Genomic DNA, 25,086 nt, shown 5'->3' on the forward strand with positions numbered 1-25,086 from the left:
GGAGACTGACTAGGCCACTCCATGACCTTAATATGCTTCTTCTTGAGCCACTCCTTTGTTGTCCTGGCAGTATGTTTTGGGTCATTGTCATGTTGGAAAACCCAACCACGAGGCATCTTCAGTGTTCTTGCTGAGGAAAGAAGGTTTTTGTCCAAGATGTTACAGTACATGGCTGCATTCATTGGCCCCATAATGCGGTGAAGTTGCCCTGTACCCTTGCTGAAAAACAGCCCCAAAACATGATGTTTCCACCTCCATGCTTAACCGTGGGTATGGTGTTCTTTGGGTCATACTCACGTTTTTTCATCCTCCAAACACGGCGGGTCGAGTTAATGCCAAATAGCTCAACTTTGGTTTCATCAGACCACAGCACTTTCTCCCAAGCCTTCTCTGAGTCATTTAGATGTTCACTGGCAAACTTAAGGCGGGCCTGTACATGTGCCTTCTTGAGCAGGGGGACCTTGCGGGCACTGCAAGAGTTCAATCCATAACGGCGCAGTGTGTTGCCAACTGTTTTCTTGGTGACGGAGGTCCCAACTGCTTCCAGATCATTAACAAGCTCCTGCCGTGTTGTTTTAGGCTGCTCCCTCACCTTTCTCATCATCATCCTCACTCCATGAGGCGAGATTTTGCGGGGAGCTCCAGACCGAGGACAGTTGATGGTCCTTTTATGGGTCTTCCACTTGCGAATAATGGCACCAATAGTTGTCACCTTCTCACCAAGCCTTTTGCTGATGGTTTTGTAACCTATACCAGCCTTGTGCAGGTCTACAATCTTGTCCCTGACATCTTTTGACAGCTCTTTGGTCTTGCCCATGGTGCTGTAGAAGTTGGAATGTAAGAAACTGATTCTTAGAGCAGGTGTGCTTTATATACATGACGAGTTAAGATCAGGAGTATTGGTAATTAGTTGACTGAGCACAGCTGTGTGCCACATGCGCACCAGCCAATCTGTAGGAGCCTGAATTCTAAGTGAATTGTTGGGGATCAAATACGTATTTCCCTTAATAAAATACATAACAATTTATAACTTTTAGATTGTGTGTTTTTTATGCATTTTCGATTGATATTCTGTCTATACCCATAACCAGTAAACAACCATAAAAACCAGAGTCTGATCATTTCTATGGAAGTGGGCAAACTTACAAATTCAGCAGGGGATCAAATACTTATTTCCCCCACTGTATATATATATGTATATTTTCTTTGTTTTTAATTTGTTCCCTGTAGCTTTAAGAGCATTATATTGTGAAAGTCCCGCCCGGAAACTGTTCCCCCTGCCTGCCTCAATGTGACTGCAACGTAGCGGCATTGGGATTCAGTGTGGCAGCGAAAGGAACCAGTGAAACCGTGGAAATCAGAGAAAAGGCAGTCGGTGAAAACTGGGACTTAAGCGGAGGAGACCCCGGCGAAGCCTCGTTCGTTGTCTTTCAAACCCTTCTGACTCGTTTGCTCAGTCTTCCCGCGGTTGGCTGCGGTTTTTCCTCCTAGAAACTCTCCCTGGATCCGCACAGTAAGTAGCCCGTTTCTTTTTTTGGACGCATCCCTTAATTTACATCCACTGCAACAGAAGCCAAGTAATTAATGATCCGGTCTGAGCGAGATCGTGTCTGTAGAGAAAGGAGCTGTGTGTGTGTGTGTGTGTGTGTGTGTGGGGGGGGGGGGGGGGGGGGGGGGGAGGCTGGAACGCATTTAGTGACGCTTGCACACACTCACACATCGGGGCCGATTTTCCACTGTGCATGTGTGCGGTTCGGTTGGATTCAGTTCGATTCCAGTTGTGCTACAGGGTTCACTCTCCCGGCCTGGATGAGCTGCAGACAGACCAGGCTGACAGCACCTCTACTGCCGGGATTCATCAGCTCTGGAGGCCGGGCGTGCGGAGCAGTCAAGGCGTGGCTTCCATCTAATGTTAATAGCTCCCCGCCGCCGCCACCAGCAGCGGCAACTGGCACAGTTTAATTTAAATTTTAAAATGATTGTTTCCTTAATTTCAAAATTAATGCCTCTATTGATACATATATCTAATCAATCTCCTATAATAAGGAAGCAGGCTGCTCAGGGTAAATATCCTGCTTAAAGTCATGTAAAATCATCAGACATCTAGGCTGACCTGCCTGTCTGTCCTCCTGCTGTTGACCTATAGATGTCTCCATGTGTAATCGGGTCACATTCAGGCATTTTTTAAAATCATCGAATCAAATCAGTCTGATCTTTTGTAAATAAAACCACGTCCCTGTTGCATCTAAACGTTTTCATCTTCTGTTTTAATGGTGGTTGGCTAGTGTCAACACTACTCAACACCTAAGAAGAACCAGAGCCATGTTTCTAACCATGTATGTTGTGTAAAATGAAGTCAGTCAGACAGCAGTTAGTAACTAGTTGAATGTGGATGTTTGTCTGTCTGAAATTGTAGCTGTTCCATTGTGTTACATTTTCAATCTTAGTTTATTGACCAATGCAGTTCCAAAAGTCAGGAAATATGCATTTGTTATCCCCCATTTGAAAGGAGGCGATCCAACTATTTTCAACAATTATAGGCCTATTTCTAAACTGTCTGTTCTGGCTAAGGTAGTTGAATTCCTTGTCAGTGAACAAGTAAAAGAATACCTGGCTAGTAATTCTATCCTATCGATTTCTCAGTCAGGATTTCGCAAAAAACATAGTACTACCACTGCAGTCTTGAAGGTTATAAATGACATAACTGAAGCCTTAGAAAATAAACAGTGTTGTCTTTCCCTTTTTGTAGACTTTTCTAAGGCCTTTGATACCGTGGACCATGACATTTTGATTGAACGTCTTGCAGCAGCTGGGTTTTCCGTACATGCAGTTTGATGGTTTGCAACCTATCTTAAAGACAGAAGCCAGGCTGTACAGTTAGAAGGTGTCTCTTCTGAGATAACGTTTCTCCACAAGGGGGTGCCCCAAGTTTCAGTACTAGGCCCTTTGTTATTTACTTTGTATATAAATAATATTTGAATGAATATCTCAAATGCAGCCTTTCATTTTTATGCTGATGACACAGTCATATATTGCTCTGCACCCACACCTGCAGAAGTGTTTGCATATCTGCCAAATGCATTTAATTGAGTGCAAGAACAACTCTGCCAACTGCAACTTGTTCTAAATGCAGATAAAACAAAACTTATGTTTTTCACTAATTCTAAATCAGCAAGATCAAGTCAGTCCGTCATTGTCACCAGAAATGATCAACAAATTTAACTTGTATCTACTTTTAAATATCTGGAGTTCTTGATTGATGACCACTTGTCTTTTACTGCACATATTCAGTATACTGTAAAGAAGCAGAAGCTTTTACTTGGATTTTATTTTAGAAATAAGTCTTGTTTTTCTTTTAGGATGAAACAGAGACTAGTGCAGTCAACCTTTCTTCCAATTATTGATTATGGTAATGTGTTATATATGAATGCCTCTGCTCAATGCCTCTTTATGCTGGATAGTGTGTATCATGGTGTTTTGAGGTTTATTACAAACTGTGGAACTCTAACTCATCATTGTGTTTTATATAGTAAAGAAAATTGCCCACCTTGATATGTGTGCCGGCTCAGCCTTTGGTACAAGTTGATTTATAAGGCTATTCTTCATATGATCTTATTTATCATCCCTTCTAATTTTGAATAATAGGGCCTACAGTCTCTCCCAGGACTTTTATCATTTTACTTTTCCTAAGGTCCAAACAGAAATGGGGAAGAAAGCTTTTAGATTTTCTGCTCCGAATACATAGAACATCTTGCAATCAGAGCTCAAACTCCAAAGTCTGGTATCTCTGAATTCAAATCCATGATAAATTCCATTACGCCCAGGCTTCACGAGTGTAAATGTTTTATTTGAGTCCAAATGTTTGACTGCTCTTGCAAAATCTTAACCTTTTTTGAAAATTCATTGTTATTTGTATATACATGTATTGGATCAATGTAATTATGTGTTGAAACTTTTTGTGCTGCCATTCTTGGCTAGGTCTCTCTTGAAAAAGAGATCTTGGATCTCAGTGGGACAAACCTGGTTAAATAAAGGTTATAATAATAAAAACAGTAGAAGAAGAATGAAAAGAAGTATCCCCAGTCCAGAATGGTTCAGTAGGAGAACGTGACTAATACTGCTTTTACACTGAAAATAGCAGGGTTGCCATGAGATATTCTGACCAGGATTGATCTGCCCTGGTGGGCTTTCAGATTGTCAGCAGTCACTGATCTGACCTCCTGTTGTAAGGGCTGCATGCCTGTTTTTTTCCTCCCTCTCATACGTCATTGCATTGACAACGTCATCATTACACATTTAAGTGCGCCAGAACATTGAAGAGGAAACAATGGACAGCATGGATGTCAGCGAGTTAATTGTTAACATTGTTGTTTTGTGTGTTTATAATTTTGGCCCTTTTGCAAAATATACAACTCAGCGGAGCACGCGGATATGGCACACCTTTTTTACTGAGTTTATATAAACACAGTAACATATGCGCAATTCACAACAGGATACTCCAATCAGTGGGATTTACCAAGCATGACGAAGGGCTAATTCAGGAATGCGCTTCCATTAAAGATCGTGTAGCTACACATTTGATTTGTTTGAAAAAAAAAACTCTGCCCTTCAGAGATTGGTCTTGGAGAGATCAACAGGAAGAGTGATCTTATGGGAGTAGACCAAAACTTTGCTCTGTTTTGAGATGTGAGTGAGCAGCTCTTGCAAACCTGAGGGGTATTGCACAAAACCAGGATAAGGGATTAATCCTGGGTATGTCGGTTATCCTGGATGAATTTAGCCTCAAGTCGGTTGCACAAAAGCATGTTAACTTTGTCCTGGACAAGTAACCATGGTGATTTAGCCTCTGCAGCTAGTGTGCTCCAGACCAGGTTAACAGCCAGGAAAAGCTCAATCTTGTGTTGGATCTGCTGTCAACACTGTGAGAAATTAATGTGTTTTCCATCTCCAGGGTCACTCTACACGTTAGATGATTTCCGTCATCCTGCATCCAAGTATTATTAATACAGTCATTTCATTTGCTGGTTGACTTTCAGTTTTAGTATTATTTATTAGCACAGATTAAAGAGTAAAAAAAAAGTATTAATAGAAAAAAAAATTTGTGCAAGAATAAGAAGAACCGAGGTTTGTCTGGAATCTTTTCCTTACTTACATGACACCAACATTGAAAGCTTCAATCAGACAGTACAATACAATGCACATGAAAAAAAAAAAAAAATACATAGGAAAGAGAATGAAACTGACAAGAGATAACTTGGTTCTAATTGTCTTCTAAAAATAAGAAGCAAAGAAAGTGACTGTAGGGGTGGGCAATATGACGATATTAAATCGTGAACGATTACAACATGAAGATGATCTGTCAAACTGCAGAGATCGTGGGATCGTCTAGGGCACATTCAATAAATTGCATTTCTATGCTGCCGACGCACCAGACGTATTACGTCGTTAACCTGACTGACCAATCATAGCAAATTATGGGCAGTGACACGCTTGTTTATGTGTGTAGCGGTAGCCGCATGGAGAGCCATGGCTGAAAGCGAAACAGAGTTGCTCACTAAAAAAAGTTTGCACACAACAGGTTTGCATGCCGGGTGGCAACACGACAAACCTGCTCAATCATTTAAAGAGGAAGCGAGGGGCCCGGTGGCATCGGCTCCGCAGGAGGAGGCAGCAGCTAGTGTAAGACCAAAACAGTCAGCATTAACATAGCCATTTAACAAAGGTACTCTGTATGACAAGTCAAGCAAGCGATGGACAGAGGTAATAGAACCAGTTACCTTTTATCTTGCAAAAGATATGGTACCTTTCAAGACGGTAGAAAATGAGGGGTTCAGACGCCTGCTTAAAGTAGTTGACCCGCGGAAAGAGCTGCCCAGCCACTGCCACACTGACACAGACACTGCCATGCTACATCTCTTAAACTTGACTGTTTGCACGTGCAGGCAAAACTGCAACTATTTAAAATAAAATCGTTTAAAATCGTTCTTTGGACTGAATAGTTTTTTTTTTATTCATTTTTTAATTTAAGATCATGATAAAATCGAAATCGTGATTTTGTTTTTTAAAAAATGGTCATATGATATTTTTGCCATATCACCCACCCCTATTTCACTGTTGTATTTAAATGGTTCTACATCATTTTAACTCTTCAACAATCTTTCTATTCATTCATTTGGTCTTATTACTGTCAGGCTGATTCCAATACTAATAAAGGCTGCTTGTCGAAGTGCTGTTAGAGGTTCGATCATTATGTGTATCATTGCAGTTGATTAGATTTTCAATGCATTGCTGCAGATTCACAGACAGTCTCAATAGAATAACATGAACACCCACTTATCCTAACAATCCACACCTGGCTTGACTAAACCATGTATTATTTATTTATTTATTTATTTTAGATTTTTATTTCTTTAATGGAAAGCACAGTGAAGAGAGACAGGAAATGGGGAGGCAGAGAGGAGAGAATGACACCAGGAAAGCACCGACAAGACTTACTCAAGCCGGGATTGCTCATTTATCCTGGATGTCTTTATCCATGCCTTTATCATTTATTTATTTATTAATTTTAATTTCTGTGCGGCAGACAAACCTTACATACAAACTTATGATTGACAAACTGCCCAGTGACAAAATCACAACACATCAGGCAGGTACATGAACGTCATAGTGGGATTATGCGGGATGCATTTCACACTGCTGCCGAGCTGAGCCCGGCTAACTTGGAGGGTCATTTGACCTGGGAATAAATATGGTGGCACCCCATTCACACTGCCGATGACTCGAGACTACATGGGATTGTAAAAATGGATTAACATGACTCTAGGTTTCCGATGTTGGTAAGGAGGAAAAGAAGAAGGAGAAGGTGATAGCACAAGTATCTTATAGAAATATAAGAGGTAAGGTAAAGGTCAAGTGTTTTGTTTTTAAAAGAAGATTTAGGACAATAATAAGAAGAGTGTAAGAGGTGAAATACTTGTTTTAGCAACTGGTCGTTATCTGGTTGTTTTTTACCTCCATGTTTCAGGAAATGATAAGTAAAAGTCTCATCCAGCAGTCTGGTTCCGATTATTAGAGGAAGAAGGAGAAGTCATCATTTCAGACTCGTGTGAATGAATCAAACTGGATAGAGGCAGCAGATAGTAATGATGTTAGCTGTGTGTGGTTGAATATGTGCTAATGCAACGGAGGCTTAACTGAAAACTGAGAGAGCTGTGACAGAGATGACCAGCTACTGTCAGGCTCATAATATGTTTGCAGATCTGTCAGTTCAAATGCACAGCACCGCAGAAAGGAGCTATAAAAATCCCTGCTGCCCTACTTCAGCTGAAGGCTGACCTTCTGTCCAGAAAATCTGCTCTGAAATTGTCTTTGCATTTTCTGTTTCTTATTTTCCTCACCTTGATGCTGTTTGAGCTGCTGTCAGTTAGGCCTGATCAGATTGATTGTGTTTTTAGATTTAAACTGCTGTGATGCATTAAATGTTTTACCTTCAGGCTGCAGAAAATGACTGAAAACAAACTGAGTCAGATAGGATCATGGGAGTATTATGGGAGTTCTTTAAACAGACACAAGGGATGCTCACTTATGATTTTATGAAGTATTTCGATTCAACTCAACTCAACTTCGTTTCATTTCCATTTGTAAACAGTTTTACTTAGTTATGAAAGATATTTTTCACAAAAATAATTAGGGTTGGATTGAAATAAAAATAGATTTTCTGATTCAAATTGATCTTGAACAGGACTGTGAGACTGCAGCTTCAGACTATTGAGTCGCGGTTGGAGGTCAGAGACTCTGTAGAGGAGATTGATGCTTATGGCAGCATTGCTTCACTGCAGCTTGTTTTGGATCACGTCAACCCCTAAAACTAAACCAGGTAGATTTCCATCAACATTCTGCTCTAAGTGGGTGTTAGCAACATTTAGTAGATCAATAATAGCTTCATTCGACATTATAGTTAAGTCTGACTCCTGCTAATTATATAGTAGACAACATCTTTCCTGATTGCACTGAATAAATCTGAACTTTGCGATCAATACTATCATTAGGTCAAAGTTATGGTCATTCATAGATGTAGTAACAGTCTTAAAAACCCCAAGTAAAAAGAGCGATGAAAATAGAATAAGATTAGATTAAAATATATATATATAAGTATTATCTTATAAAATAAAATAAACAGTGTAATCGACATATGTACAAAATTAGCATTATTAATAAATATACAAAAGTAGTTGGCAAAACCGTGTCCAAGGGGATCCGGTTGTTTGGCCAGTGGCATAACAATATGCTGGAATATATCATGTCGCATGTTGTCTCCTTGTCCTTGTCCGGAGGGAGGGATGTAAACTCCAACACCCAGGAGCCTGTCTCCGTCCCCCTGTTGAGTCACAGACACACTGTGGTCCGTATGCACCCAGATGTCTTCAAAACACAAAGCACTTCTCACAACACACTCCCTCTTGGTCCCATCAAGTGCACACCATCCAACCATTTTGCTGCCAAAGACCTCATGTTCCCCATAAGTACAGATGGCACCGCTGACCTGAACCTCCTTCTCCACTCTTTCATTTTCAACTTAAGGTTCTTTTGAATCCGCCTTAGACAGATCCTATGACCAGGGATTGGCATCTGCTAATATCACTTCCCATGATCGGCTGCAGCCCTCATAACATCTGTGGTGGGAATCAGCACGTCTGATGCTGGGGACTGTTGGCCTCCAGCTCTTCCTCTGGCACCTCTGCAGTCACCTTGTAAACATCAGACTAAATACGACACTTAACGTCTACATCGGCCTCCCTGCTGCAATTTATCACTGGCTGCAAGAGGTCGAACACCCAGAGGAGTGAACATTTTAAGGTCATGTGGTTCTTTTCCAAACACACAATGCAGATTTTAAACATTCTCCTTCTTTCCCACTTTCAGTAATTGAATGGCTGCTAAATAATTGAAATTCAATAGACAAAATCACCACAAAATCATGCCATGCCAAGAGTCTGAAGGACAAATTAAGTACATACCAGTTTACTTGAATTACAAGTTATAAGTATGAGACTGGTGGGCAGTTTATGTTTTTCTCAGGAACATCTGTGACATGAGACCAGAGTCTGTTAATGACTAAATATTTAGTATAACTAGTTGGTTGGTGGGGTGTGAAATAAGTTGTCTTGAAGACCTCTGGGTTTGTCTTGTGAGTAACCCTAACTCTATCTCACCACGGAGATAAGCTTAGGATAGCTTAGTTAGTTGATAGGGTAAGTTGTCACGGAGTGTGATACTAATAACGCCAAGGTCATTTTTTCGATAACCAGATTTTTAAGGAACTTTTTAATGAGGCTTAAAAGCTCCACCCAAGTAAAGGATATTCAAAAGATGCAAGGGCATCTGCAGTAGTTGGGTTATGGGAGATGTTGAATTTAACATCTAAGACTTAGACAGACTTCAGTGATTCACAAGGAAAATTACTTTGTCACTGTAGCTTTGTTGCACATAAAAGTAAACACTCTTAAAAACAACAAGAAAGATTAAATAAAATGAGCACATGGTCCATCCATTCTGCTGCCAAAGACTTCGTGTTCCCCATGAATACAGATGGCATCGCTGACCCGAACTTCCCTCTCCTCTTCACCTCTCCCCTCTCCACTCCGCCGTCTCCAACTCCACCCTGGCATCCCCATCCCTTCTTCTGAAGTTCAGCGGGAATCTCAGGCCTCACTCCAGCAGCTCGGAGGACACAGACAGCTCTAGCAGCTGATCTCAGGAACACACCACTGGACACAACGGCCACTCCCCCAAACTTGACAGCCAAATGCAAAAAGTCTGGAAAAAAACAAAACAAAAACAGCACAAAAAGACAAAAACGACCAATTTTGACTGGTTTAAGGCACGGAAGAACATGCCAGGCAAAAAACAGTCATTAACACACACTAAGAATAACCTAAAAGGGTAAACATCACGGAGCTACTGGGGACATACAGCCACTCTTTTAGGTACAAAAAATAAATATCCAGCAGAAACTAAAACTAGTATCTGTTAATGAACATATACTCATCTGTAGCTGGAGGAAATGGTTTTGATCATGGTTTTCTCTGGCAATGAATACTAAGGGCGTATTCACACCAGGAAAGTCCTATAGTTTATTTGCCTTGATGCGGACCTTTAGAAATAAAAAACTTGTTTCGGTTTGTATTCACATTGCATTTTTTGACAAGCGGACCAGCATTGTAAACAAACCCATGTGTGTCCCGTAGCCCCACAATGACTGGATAAAAATTATTGGCGGGATCTTTGGCAAAGTTTTTTCACTTAAGCTGACACTGTATTGGAGTCCAGGTGAAGCCCTCCTTGTACATTCTCTTGGTAATTTGGCCGTAGACATGCGTTTTTGTCTTTCAAGCAGCTGATATATGCTCTCCTCTGACCATATATCGAAGAGGCAGTGCGTCTCTTCTGTGCCCCACGTTGACCCACGGCTCATTCTTGGTATAAAATAGAAACAAATGAATTAATGAATTAATGAAACGACAGATGACTTCAGCAATCTTCTTCAGAAAATCCCCGCATTTAACAATAACAACGTGTGACAGTGTCACAAAAAAATAAATAAATAATGGAAAGTAGCCCTTAATGCAGTAAAATTAAAGGTATAGAAAAACGGCATGTTTTCTTTTCCATGTGAGGAGGAAATTGTTCCCTGTATATGGAAGGGCATGGTATGTGTGGTATTTCTGTCAATGGGATTGTTGATTTATTGTTTATTAGGACCACGGGGCAACACCCGAGGCTTTATTGTTATGCCGCATGTTTCTTCCTTCTTCCCTCCTTTTTTCATCCCTTAACTATCGTTTGATATTATATATATATCTAAAGTTGCGGTTTGATCAGGATCGGTGTGCTATTACTTTTCTTCACGAATTACGAATTTATTGTGACGCAAGTTGTGAAAAACTGCAAAAAATGTCCCAGGGGACAGGTGGAAAACCCCCCCCGAAAAAGATTTTCAGGTCCACTGCTCAGACATACTTTCACCTAGAGACTTCATTTAAACTTTAAAATGTAGACACAGGCCTTGTGTATTGGTGTATTAATCCATGTTTTGATAGGTCTTATAGTTTTTGATCAATCACTGATCAATGACCATGAAATTTTTTGTAGAAGTTCCTTCTAGAGTGCGCCACCTCATCACTTAGAGTGAAGGCACGTGTGTGAAATTGCTTGAAAATTTTCTATTTCCACGCTTGTCCCAGCCACAATTTACACACTAGACACATGATTTTTCCACCGTTGTAGACAAACTTGTTCTGTCTCTCACAATGTGCTCGGCAAAGCAGTGAGACGTACAGAATTTAAACTGGGTGCTTCTGTTCGCGTCAAGTCCATGTCTCTTCTTCATTGACTGTAATGCAAAGATTTTGTCAGAGAAGCAGAAGGGACCCCTGTTTTTAACCCGCATATGTATCCAAAATAATTACTCTTGAAATACAAAACACATATCAAAGTCTTCAGGAAGGTCTTATGACGCCCATGATCTGCATGTTTTTCTGGTAGGAGCTACCATTTGGTCACAGTAAGCCCAAATGTGATACCAGCGAAGAGGGACAAAATCCACCTCTTCTCTGTGTCCCGGCTCAGCGCGGTTCTGTCGTCATTGACAACCACCTTGAGTTGCCCTGGCAACCCGCAGGCCTGAGCCACAGCTGACACCAATTCATTAATCAGGGACTCCTAATGTCTCTATTGTCTCTATAATGTAGCTATTAATACTGCTGGTCCCTGTCTCCCATACATTTATGTTACAACAACACACACTCCTCCCCCCCACACAGGTAACTTTGTAATTACAGGTACACATACATGCGCGCAAGCGCACCACACACATGCATACACAAACACAGGTAACTTTATGTTATTACAGTTACACACACATATATGTGCATGAGCATGCACGCCACACACATACACACACAAACACACAGGTAACTTTATGTTATTACGTTTACAGATACACACAGAGTTTAGGATGCACACACATGTATTACTCTCTCACACACAGGCTAACTGTTCTAACCGTGTGCTACTTGTGCTAACCGTACACTAACTGTGCTAAATGTGGGTTAAGTGTGCTAACTGTGCAACATGTGGGTTAACTGTACTAAATGTAGACTAACTGTGCTTAATTATCCACATTGCAAATTGTTAGAAGCATTTAGAAATGCTAAATTAGACAGCTGGACAGTACAACATTTTACACAATCGGAAATATTATCATGAAATATTAGACATAAACAAATACAAATTATATTTATTTTGTTTATTGAAAAACTAACAAAATTAAATTCTTGGCAGTTTCAATATGTCAGTTCTCAACATTGTCGTTATCAAAGTCAACAAAAACAGAGAATGTGTTCAAAACTGAACTAATAAACCTTCACATCATCAAATTAATATTTAGTACACCTGCCGTTAGCATGCAGTAGAGCTCTAATCCTGGCTGGCATGTTCCTTACAAGCCTTTCACACTGTTCAGGGTAACCTTGTCCCATTCTTCTTGAATTACTGCTTTTAATTCTTCCAAATAATTTGGTGACTTGAAACAGAGCTTTTAATAATCCACCACAGATTTTCAATGGGGCTCATGTCCGGGGATTGAGCTGGCCACTCTAAAATCCAGATACTATACTCCTGCAGCCATGTTCTACTGGCCCTGGATGTGTGGCAAGGGGCATTATCTTGTTTAAACATTGAAACATCCAGTTTCAACCTCGACAGAACAGTGCATGCGCAGAAGGGAGCATGTGGGTTTTGATATTTGAATTTCATTGTGCCATCAGGGACAGTGCAATGCACCAGCAGCACTCATCCATCCCAAACCATGATACTCCCACCTCCATTTTTGACAGTAGATACTGTACATGCTGGAGATAATGCTTCACCTGGCCTTCTGCACATCCTCACATTAGCAGGAGGAAGATAAAGCTGGAAACTGGACTCATCTGACCACAGAATCTTCCAGCTATCCAGTTCTTGGGTGCTTGACCCAATGACGCCGGGCTAACCTGTTTCTCATTGATCAGGGGCTTCTTCACAGCCTTGCAGGACCTTAAGCCATGATCTAAAGTTGACAACGTATAATGCGGGTGCAACCCTGAAGACCAGGTTGGTTTGACCATTGCTGTGATGTCGGTGGTTTTTCCTGCACATGCAGATCAGGATGCAGTCATTTCTTGCTGAGGAAACCCTTGGACACCCAGATCTTGATTTGAGTGTATCCATGTTGTTTAAATAATGTAAAATTTAACTGAAGGTACCGGGGAGACAGAGGAAAAAAGAAGGGACCACACTGGTCATGTTGTGTCTGTTAATTAACAGATTCAGTACACCTGGATTTATTGAACACATCCTTTTTAACAAAAATCACTTCCAGTGTCCTACAAGATAAGAGCACTACCCAGTAGAGAGCACATAGACCAACACCCCCACTTGCTCTCTCATTGGTAGTTGGTACATTTAAAATAAACAAAAATACAATGATCCTCTCAAAGGTCTCTTTGTATATTACAGGCCTTCACAAACATTAATATTTCATTGCATATTGCTCAACATCATTTTCTTTCTTCATGTTGCGGTTCACACACACATTTCATAAACATAAACATCTCATTGTATATTACTATCCAAACATAAATGCCACAAAATTCTTCAACTTAGACTTTGTTGGTGGTTTTGTCATAATATCTGCCACCGTTTGTTCTGTTGGACAATAGTCCAGGATTTCTTTGCCATCACTAACAGTTGACCTTACAAAATGATGCTTTATGTCAACATGCTTACATCTTTGCCTTTGTACAGGATTTTTAGCTAAGGCTATGGCACCTTGGTTGTCTTCATAAACCTTTTGCTGCCTGTAATGATACTCATCAATACCTTGTAACGGTTGGACCAAATACATACATTCTTGTATAGTTGCAGCTAATGTCATGTATTCAGCTTCACAAGTTGAAAGAGCTACTGTGGCTTGTCTTTTGGTTTTCTATGAAATTGAGGGACCGAATTGGCTTAAGCTGACACAATAACCCGTAGCACTACGTCCTTCTGTTTCATGTTATGCCAAGTTTGCATCACTGAATGCTTCCAACCCGAGTGGCCCACTGACATTCTTTTTGTAACATAGCAGCTTTTCCTTTGTGCCCTTTAAGTATGTTTTACAGTAGCCCATTGTTATACAGTTGACTCAGAAAGATATTGTGAAAGTTTACTCACTACATAGCTCAGATCTGGTCTCTCTATATTTCCTTAGATCACTCATTACCTCTGCATTGTCAGTATAGCTAAGCTTTATCTCACAAGGTGTTGCTCGTGGCTTACAATCTTGCATATCAAATCTGTCAAGTTTTTTCTCAATATATCTTTTCTGTGACATTTTTAAACAGTGATCACTTTGATGAAAATCAATACCCAGAAAGTTGTTCAGTTTACCTAAGTCTTTCATTTTAAACTTAGCAGTGAGCATTTCTTTGACATTCATCATCACATTGTCATCACTGTCTGCAATAACAAGGTCATCAACCAAATCTCAAAATCTATTGGTGCATGTAGATAAGTGGTTTTGACATCCATCTGGTGTAAAATCGGGTTTTCTTGTGCTGCTTTTTGCATTAACATTCGTAGACTTGTCAGGTTAGCAGTGAGCGAAAAAGTCTCATCATAATCTACACCCTGCTTCTGACTGTATCTTTTGGCTACATAACGTGCCTTGAATTTGTTGGACTCATCTGCATTGCTTTTGAGAGCATATACCCATCTACCACCAATTGCTTTCCTACCCTCTGGGAGAGTGGTCAAATTAAATGTGTTGTTGTCATTAAGTGATTCCATTTCCTCATCCACTGCACTAGACCATTCTCTTGAGTTAGGTGATGTCACAGCTTCACTAAATGTGAGGGGTACATTAGACACCAATCTGTAACAGTAATCTATGGTCATCTGTACCTGGTCATCACTTGCCTCAGTTACGCAATTACCGAAGTAGTCCGGTTTCCTCCTCACTCTACAGGGGTAACGTCTGGACTCCTGTTTGATTGGTTGTGCCTGGCTCTCCTGAGGCCCAACTGTAGGGTCTGGCTTCTGCTCCTGTGTCGGTCCTGTTGGTAAGAGGGGGAGTTTTAGTCTGATCCTGTCGACCTGCTTCAGTACCTCAAAGTCATCATCAGCAGGCATTTCTGTCTGTGTCTGGTGCTCTGCAATGGTTGGGGTCACACATTTAACTAGACTGTGTTTTTGCACTTTACCACTGTACCACAGTATACTAAATAGGCTGGGCTATTTTTATCATACCCAAGAAAAATCCCTTGGGTGTATTTTGGGTCTAGTTTTCGTTTGTCTTGTCTGTAGGCGAAACACACTGCCCCAAACTTTTGCATCCCTGCCAGGTTTGGTTGTTTTCCTCTGTGTCTGCTTTGTGCGGTTGTTAAAACACCTGTTTCTCACCATAAATGCAGTCTGCACTGGATAGGTCCATAGCTCTCTTGGTAACTGGCTTTTTATTATCATACATCTCACCATGTCAAATAAAGTGCAACTGTTTCACTCTGCGATACCATTCTGATGTGGTGAGTATGGAGCAAACCTTTCATGTTTAATGCCATTTTTGCTGAGCAATGCCTGATAGTTTTCCCCATGAACTCTAAAGCACTGTTAGACAGTTTAACCTTGTCATAATGGCTTGCATTAAATCACTCTTATGCTTTAGAAAATACACAAAAACAGCACTGGTATAATCGTCAATGAATGACACAGCATATTTATGACCATCTATGGACTCTGGATCTATTGGCCCTGCTAGATCAGTATGAACCATTTCTAAGACTGATCTGGCTCTAGCATCGGGCTCCCTGTTCCTGGTTTGAACAAATTTACCTTTAGTGCATACATAATAATACAAGACAGATTTGTCAGTTTTTCCTTTGATTTCAATTCCTTCAACCACACTTTGTAACCTTATAATATCATCATAATTACAGTGGCCAAGGATTTCATGCCATGTTTTTATATCATAACACACATTGCACTGGTCATCTGCACAATAAACTACAGTGTTCAAATAATAAAGTCTGTTGTACATATATATTCAATTCAATTCAATTCATTTTTATTTATATAGCGCCAATAACAATACAAATTGTCTCAAGAAGTTTTACAAAAACCGGTCTGCACCCTCCAGAGCAAGCCTGAGGGCGGCAGTGGCAAGGAAAAACTCCCTTTTAACAGGAAGAAACCAGAACCCAGCTCATATGGAGGGACCCATCTGCCGAAGGCCAGTCGGATAGAAACAGACAAGATAGAGAGAAAAGAAGAACAGGAGAAACAGATAAACTTCTGTCATAGATACATATATCAAGCTGAAGGAAACACATAGAATCTAATAATACAACACGCAGCTGATGATCTTATGTGACAGTCTGTGAGCACAACAGGACTCAAGGGCAGGAGAGAGTGAGACACAGTGGTTAGTAATAGACAATTAATTATAAGAGATGGAAAATAAATTATAAGATATTAGAGGACAGGAGCCAGAGAAGAGAGAGTAGAGGACTTGTCCTCCTTGCATCGTCCCCCAGCAGCCTAGGCCTATAGCAGCATAGCGAAAGGTTGGTTAAGTCCAGCCCTAACTATAAGCTTTGTCAAAAAGGAAAGTCTTAAGCCTGACCTTAAAAGCAGAGATGGTGTCTGCCTCCCGAATCCAAACTGGGAGCTGGTTCCACAGGAGAGGAGCCTGATAGCTGAAGGCTCTACCTCCCATTGTACTTTTAGAAACCCTAAGAACCACAAGTAGACCTGCACTTTGAGATCGTAGTGATCTGTTGGGACAACATGGTTCTATGAGGTCTTTCAGATTTGATTCTAGAAAGATTTTAAAGGGAGCCAATGAAGAGAGCTAAAACTGGAGTAATATGATCTCTCTTGCTAATTCCTATCAGTGCTCTTGCTGCAGTGTTTTGAATGAATTTGAGGCTTTTTAAAGAGCTATTTGGACAGCCAGACAGTAATGAGTTACAATAAGCCTGGAAGACACAAATGCACAAACTAGTTTTTCCGCATCACTCTGAGAAAGGATGTTCCTAATTTTGACGATATTACGAAGGTGAAAGAAAGCCGTCCTGTTCACCCGATTTATGTGAGAATTAAAGGACATCTCCTGGTCAAATATAACACCAAGGTTTTTCACAGGAGTACTGGACGCCAAGGTGAAACTAGGTGATTAGATAATGAATCTCTGACATGTTTAGAGCCAAATACGATAACTTCAGTTTTGTCTGAGTTTAAAAGCAGAAAATTACATGTCATCCAAGCCTTTATGTCTTTAAGGCAAGCTTGGAGTTTAATTGATTAGTTTCATCTGGTTTCATGGATAGGTATAGTTGGGTATCATCTGCGTAGCAATGGAAGTTTATGCCATGCTTTCCAATAATATTGCCTAAGGGAAGCATGTATAATGTGAATAATATGGTTACTTTCAACTCTCTGTAGTAGAATACTGTGATCAGTAGTGTCAGATGCAGCACTAAGATCTAGCAGGACAAGTATAGAGACAAGTCCATTGTCAGAAGCCATGAGGAGATCGTTGGTAACTTTATCAGAGTCGTTTCTGTGATGAGCTCTAAAACCTGACTGAAATTCATCTAACAAACCATTCCTGTTTAAATGATCAACCAACTGATTGGCAACAACCCTTTCTAAAATTTTTGAAATAAAAGGAAGGTTGGAAACTGGTGTATAGTTGGCTAGAACATCTGGGTCGAGTGGGTTTTTTAAGTAATGTTTTAATTACAGCAGTTTTAAAAGACTGGGGCACATATCCTGTTAATAAAGATAAGTTTATCTGATTTAATATGGAGGTATTAATTAATGGAAAAACCTCCTTGAGCAATTTAGTCAGGATGGGGTCTAGAAGACAAGTTGATGGTTTAGATGCCCTAATAACTGAAGTGAGCTCAGGAAGATCAATTAAAGAGAAAGAATCCAAGTAGGTCCTACAGAGGTTTCTAATGCCACTGTACTTACATCTTTGACAGATGGAAGGGTGCTTTGAATTTTATCTCTAATGCCAACAATGTTATCAGAGAAGAAGCTCATGAAGTCATTACTGCTGAAGGAATACATGGCTCAACAGAGCTGTGACTCTTTGTCAGCCTGGCTACAGTGCTGAAAAGAAATCTGGGGTTGTTCTTGTTTTCTTCTATTAATGAAGAATAATATGCTGTTGTAATCTTATGGAGAGTTTTTGAAGTTGTTGAACTATTTTTCCAGGCTATGTGAGCTTCTTCAGAACTAGTGGAATGCCAAATTCTTTCCAGCTTTCGAACTGCCTGCTTTGAACTACGCAACTGTGAATTATACCATGGAGCTACCCTCCTCCGATTTAACACCTTCTTTTTAAGAGGAGCAACTAGATTTAGAGTTGTACTAAGTGATGCTGTCATGCTGTCAACAAAATAATCTATTTGTGATGGAGTTAGATTGTGGTTGCTGCCATCCACATCACTGACATAAGGCACTGAGGTAAATACTGAAGGAATTAATTCCTTATATCTAGTTACAGCATTAACAGATGAGTGTCTACCATAACAAAATGTCTTTCCAATTTCAGTTTAATCTCTTATAGTAAATTCAAATGTTATAAGGATAAGGATAGATATAAAGATCAGACAAAATGAGAATATATTGTCAGACCTACAGTTTCTATGCCATATGGTAGTACAAGATCTAGGGTGTGATGGAAACAGTGAGTTGAACCATTTACATTCTGAGAAAAGCCAATTGAGTCTAATAATGACATAAATGATGGCCTAAGACTGTCACTACCAACATCAACATGGATGTTAAAGTCACCTACTATAATGACTTTATCTGTACTAAGCACTAAATCACATAGAAACCCGGAGAATTCAGCTCAAAATTCTGAGTAAGGTAGCAGGTGGGCAATACACCACAACAAAGAGAATTGTTTTTTGTGTTTTCCAGTCTGGATGCGCAAGACTAAGAGCGAGGCTTTCAAACGAAATAAAGCTTTGCTTAGGTCTAGGATTAATACATAAATCAGAGTGGAAGATTGCTGCCACTCCTCCTCGGCCTGTGCCTCGAGGGAGGTGATAGTAACTGACTAGTAGTTAGTGAGTGGGTGGCGTGGACTCATTTAAACTGACATATTCATCATCCTGCACCACCGCAGGCGGAGGCAGCAGCTAGCCTAAGACCAAAACAGTCAACATTAACACAGGCATTTAACCGAGGCACTCCGTATGACAAGTCAAGCAAGCGATGGACAGAGGTAATAGAACCAGTTACCTTTTATCTTGCAAAAGATATGGTACCGTTCAAGACGGTAGAAGAGTGCGCTTTATTAGAATGTTGTTGTTGTTAACCTGATAGTTTGCACATGCAGGCAAAACTGTGACTACTTAAAATCTTTTAAGAAAGGTTCTTTGGACTAAATTGTTGTTCTGTTTTTCATTTTTCAATTTAAGATCGCCATAAAATCAAAATCGTGATTTTATTTTTTAAAAATTGTGATATGATATTTTTGCCATATTGCCCACCCCTAACTGATCATCATGCGGCTACCGCTACACACATGAACAAGGAGGCGGGTAAGAAAGCGCATCACTGCCCATTATTCGCTATGATTGGTTGGTCAGGTTGACGACATAATACGTCTGGTGTGTCGGTGCATCAGCATAGAACTGCAATTTATAGAATGTGCCTTAGACGATCCCACGATCTCTACAGCTTGACAGATCGTCCTCACGTTGTAATTGTTCACAATTTAATATCGTCATATCGCCCACCCCTATGATCAGTTATCAAATCAGTCACTAAAAGAGATTTAGACGAGAGAGATCTGACATTTAAAAGACCACATTTTTCTTATTGTTCTGTTGTCCTAGTGAATTTGTGTTGATCTGTAAGGTTCCTATAAATAACTCCTGTACTGTTATTTTTCGATTTAAAAAGTCTGGGAGCAGATTTTGGATTTTGTGGAGTTTGGGGAGTTAAGGGTGTGAGACAGTACTGAAGAAGCGGCAGAGAGGTGTGTAAGACTGCAACTCTGCCACCTGGGCTGAACTTTGGGTTGTCATGGTTTTGGGGGGTTAACAAAATCAGCCAAATTCCTAGAGATAAGAGAAGCACCTGCCAATGTTGGGTGAACTCCATCTCGTCTAATCAGACCAGGCTTTCCCCAGAAAGAGTTCCAATTATCAACGTAGGCCACGTCGTTGGCTGGACACCACCTGGATAACCAGCGGTGGAATGACGACATGCAACTATACATATCGTCACTGGTCAGATTGGGCAGGGGACCAGAGAAAACCACGGAGTCCGACATAGTTTTTGCAAACTTACGCACCGATTCAACATTAAGTTTAGTGACCACTATTGGCATAACTGTTGGTCATTACTGCCGATGTGAATAACAATCGTACTATACTTAGCCTTAGCCTTAGCCAGCAGTTGGAGATAAGATTTGGTGTCGTCTGCTCTGGCCCCTGGAATGCATCTGTGGTCGCTGGTTTCTCTAAATTCAAGTTCCGCAAAATAGAGTCGCCAGTTACCAGAGTTGGTTTCTCCGCGGGTGTGTCGCCGAGTGGGGAAAATCTGTTAGAAACGTGAAGCAGTTGGTGGTGTTCTGTGGGCCGGGTAAGACTATGCTTCCTGCATACCGTCACCCAGCCAACCTGGTTTCCCGGCTGCTCAGGAGCTCCAGGGGGGCAGCTAGTCATAGCTAGGAGCTATGCTAACGAGAGGTGCACTTGGTTGGCCCGCATCGGCTACAGGGTGCTGGCTAGCTATTGGATTTTGCATGGTGCGGAGCCATGCTTCCAATTCAGAGAGCCTCGTCTCCATAGCTACAAATAAACTACATTTATTACAGGTACCATTAACACTGAAAGAGGCAGAGGAGTAGCTAAACATCTGGCACGACGAGCAGGAGAGAGAAGGAGAAGCAGAGGGAGAGAGAGTGGCCATAGTTAACCGCTAAATACACCAAAGCTGATTAAACTGAGATGAAATTTGAGATTAACAAGGTGCTACAGAGGACAGGTGGTTGGGTAAACTCGAAACACAAGTGTTTTTCACACACAGAAAACGTTTATGTGATTTTAACAGAGCTAAAAGTGCAAGCACACGCAGCAGCGGTACAGAAACGGGAAGTGATGCAATATGCCTACTCACTTGATGGACGTAGTCATATATGTTTGCAGTTTGTACCACCTTTGCACTTGAGAAAGTTTTTACCTCTCTCCTTGCTCCTCTGGTGGTTGCAGCTTACATGGAGAAGATGTCTTATGGATAGGTGGGGATGTACAACGCCTTTGTCAAGGTAGTTTCGTGGCTTTGCCCACTACTGTCAATCAGCAGCACTGTCGTTGAAATTCTTGAATCTCGAAATGTCTGGATGATGTGAGAAGATGTACCGGGCAATGCCTGGTTGGCAGATGCACATTTTTGGGCTGGCCCAGGACTGTCATAATTAAAAAAAAACAAAAACGGAAGGGGGGAACAGAAAAGCTCAGGGAAAAAAAAAAAATACATAAAGAGGACACAGCAAAATGTGCTAAAATATGTGACGTGTTTGCCGCCACCACAAGCTCGACGGTTGTCGCTGGGTCGAGTGCAGCAGTCCCGGACCCATTGGTGAGTGCACTGGGGGTGGTGGTTGTTGGAGAGGTAGAGAAGGAGAAGGAAGGTTTTTCATTTTTCAATTTAAGATTGTGATAAAATCGAAATCATTATTTTATTTTTAAAAAATGGTGATATATTTTTGCCACCCCTTATTGAGGTCAGAGCAGCTAAAGAAATATTAGAAGAATCAACGTGGCATCAACAATGAAAATGTTATTGGATGTGTATACTAAACAGTATCTAAGGAAATTGTAGGCTTATATGAAAATGATCAACCTAATTTTGTTGAGTCAGATTAAAACATACATAATAATAGCAGCCTGTAGGGTTTATGTATACACACACACACGTAGGCTAAGAAATTATTACAGGACTCGTTTTCAGTCAGTCAGACTTAAAACATGCATAATATAGCAGCTTATAGGGTTTTGTACACAACCTTGTTCTACCTTGCGTGTGTGTGTGTTTATCTATGGACTGCCTTTATAGTCTTTGTTATCAAATGCTTTGAGTATATTTGGTGTCTAACTTAGTGTTATTTATTTTAGCTTGCCATAAAGTTATGGTTTGCAGGTGTTGAAGCTTACAGTTATTATTATCACATAATATTAGTGAAACATTGCTTTGCTGAAATGGATGATTAATCAATGGTAAACAGAGAAGAAACACTAGTGACACAAACATCCCTGCCTCTCTCTCGTTCTCAAATGGGAATGGAGGAGTCAGATCAAACAGTTGTAGACTATTTTAGTCTCCCTTCTTCCACATAGAGGAATGAATTTTTTTAACCTTAATCCTCAAGAATTGTGGCACTGTGGCCATCTCCCCCAAGAAGGTCTCTGTGAGTAGTGAAAGAGCGTATCAATTTTTTTTTAATATAGTTACTTTCTTCCATGTAGGCTACTGCACTTTATTTTAATTTTTGAAACTTCACATTGTGCACATGCATCCTCTCTACATATCGCCTAAATCACCATGGTGGGCCGCCATGGATCAAAAATGCCAGGGCCATTTTTCGGTCCCAGTCCAGCCCTGCCCATTGGTCACCTGCACCTGCTGGAGCGCGCTTGACTGTTGGCTGCACTCGTGCAGATATGAACTGTGAATGGTTTGAATGTTTCTGGTAGTCCTTTTAATACCATTGACACCAACAGACCATCACTCAGTGTCTCCAGCGATTGCTGTTTCCGCACAGATACCATATTCAGTCACACTTTCTCCGCTGGCCCTATGTAATAATGTCAGTTCAGTGTACAGGCAAATGATACAAGGCTTACCTCTGCCTGCATAATAGTTTCTCATGAACAATTCAACTTAATTAACTGAAATATATCCACCCATTCCATCGTCCCATCAAAACAACACCTACCTCCTTTTAGTCCTACAAAAGGGTACCTATAGAGGCGTGCCCCCTCTTAAAGTGCATGACCTGAAGCACAAGGACAAGACACAGGTAACAAACCGCAATAGCAAACAGTGAGGGAGTTAGCACTTCCTCACAACATAAACCAACATTAACCTTCACTAAACACAGACAAGAGGAGAGTAGTGGCTGCTTTCCTACATAAAACATAAAATAAAACACTCGGCCACATCATTAACACCATAATTTACAGTGAAATTACATAGATAAACAGGATGTATTTTCAGCATTCAAACATGTTATTACAACTGATCCTACACGAACTTAAATAACTTCTTTTTCGCATGTAAATCTTTAACTAACTCGCGTCCAGTGGATAGTCTACAGCCTCGTTTCACCCCTGGACACAGCATACAATCACTCCTTTCCCCCCTCTGTGATGTGCATCAATATACAAAATCACACTTTTAGTAAAATAAACAATGTATGACGCCATAACAAAGACTTTTATCACTCATTGTGTCACTTACGCCGATCCGCCACTCAGCTCCATTCTCAGCAGAATGGAGACAGCGCACACACGCACCTGACTAAGTGCGTTTACTCATCACACACCAGCTTGTTAGCTCTGTAACACTCTATTGACTCTGTTAATTGTTCACTCTGTGAGTTACCGGTTTTCAGTATGTTGTATCCTCACAGTGGACAATTATACACCATATCAGTCGCTAGCCTCACGGTCTGCAATATTTCGTGGGTCTGTCAGGTCTCATGGGACTTCCGAGTTCTCGCGAGATTTGCAGTCGCTGGTCTTAAAGTAACTGTAACCCATGATATTCCCTTATCACCCAACAAATACACAAAAAGCACTGTAACCCCAGTTCACTCGGCTACATGTAGAAACCTCTTTATGGTTTCATCTAGTAATTTGTTAGTATTTCTGTTGTGGCAGGAAGCTTTGCAGATCTTTGTACTCTCCCTTCATGTCCAGCATAAAGAAAACAAGTTCAAACACAGTTTTTAACTACAGCAGCAATACACTCTGTCTCTTTTTAATTCCAGACACGTGAAGAGTCACTAAACTCAAAAAAATATTTCATTGGACAGTCTGTTTTAATTGTGTTATTCAAACAAAGTATATTTGAGTAGGTGCAACATAATTTTAACATTTTCATTCAGCTAATCTCTCTGCATTCAATAAGTTTAGACTTTTTTAGCCTTACAAAATTAAATCTAATTTAATGTACATTGGTCAAACATGTTATTCAGACGAGGGGGTTGTCCACACTGGCTGAACGTTCTTTGATTGGTTGATCGATGAGTGCACGGATAGACTGCACGTGCCTTTTCACAGCCAGCCTGATATTTCAATTTGAAATATGGCGCAGTGACTGCAGGCTGGAGCCGAGGCGCTTAGCTGATGTGGCAGAAAGTAACACTGTCAGTCAGAACTATTTGCCTTTTGCAGTGAACCCTGTCTGATAGCCTGTTGCATTTAGCGTCTTACACTGCCGACCCCTGATTTAGAGGAAGTGGTACATCGCTTGACCGTGTCTGCCTGCCACACGGTCAGATGCCCAGTATCTGAGGTTCAGTGCTTGTGTTGGTGTGTAATGCTAAGCTCCTCAGCCTCCTGGTTTGAAGTCACCTGCGTTGACTCCCATAGACATAATAAAGAGTAGACGCCGCATTGACTGCTATCACCTGTAGGAGCTGACCATAGACATATATACGTATATATGTATATACGACAAGCCATGGGGTTGCCATCTGGGACCGGTCATCAGCTCCTGTTTAAAAGGAATTAAAGTAACCAAAACTCAGGATTCCCGAAATGTTTTTCCTGCAGTTTTCTTTGCTGGAAACGTCAGACATATGACTATCGTATAGGATGATTAGTTACGTTGAGAACTAGTACTTTTCACACGGACGGTAGGCTTAACAGTAATAGAATATTTTGAATCCGTGTCCAGGTATATGATGTTTGTAGTGTATCGCATAACACACACACACACACACACGCATACACACACACACAAAGAAAC

At 40.7% G+C, this 25,086-nt stretch overlaps 1 protein-coding gene across 3 annotated transcripts in view; it reads left to right on the forward strand.

Annotated features, from left to right (window-relative positions):
* The first annotated feature begins 1,263 nt into the window (after positions 1 to 1,263).
* The window catches only part of raph1a (Ras association (RalGDS/AF-6) and pleckstrin homology domains 1a), a 190,952-nt gene continuing 167,129 nt past the window's right edge, over positions 1,264 to 25,086 (forward strand). For 2 of the 3 annotated variants that reach the window (XM_047601878.1, XM_047601879.1), the window contains exon 1: positions 1,265 to 1,513. The gene's annotated coding sequence lies outside the window, so the exon portion shown is untranslated. Of the gene's footprint in view, positions 1,514 to 25,086 lie in introns of all 3 variants that reach the window. The other variant, XM_047601877.1, reaches the window with a different exon arrangement.

This window comes from Mugil cephalus, chromosome 12, assembly GCF_022458985.1.
Source record: "Mugil cephalus isolate CIBA_MC_2020 chromosome 12, CIBA_Mcephalus_1.1, whole genome shotgun sequence".
Classification (NCBI taxonomy): Eukaryota; Metazoa; Chordata; class Actinopteri; order Mugiliformes; family Mugilidae; genus Mugil; species Mugil cephalus.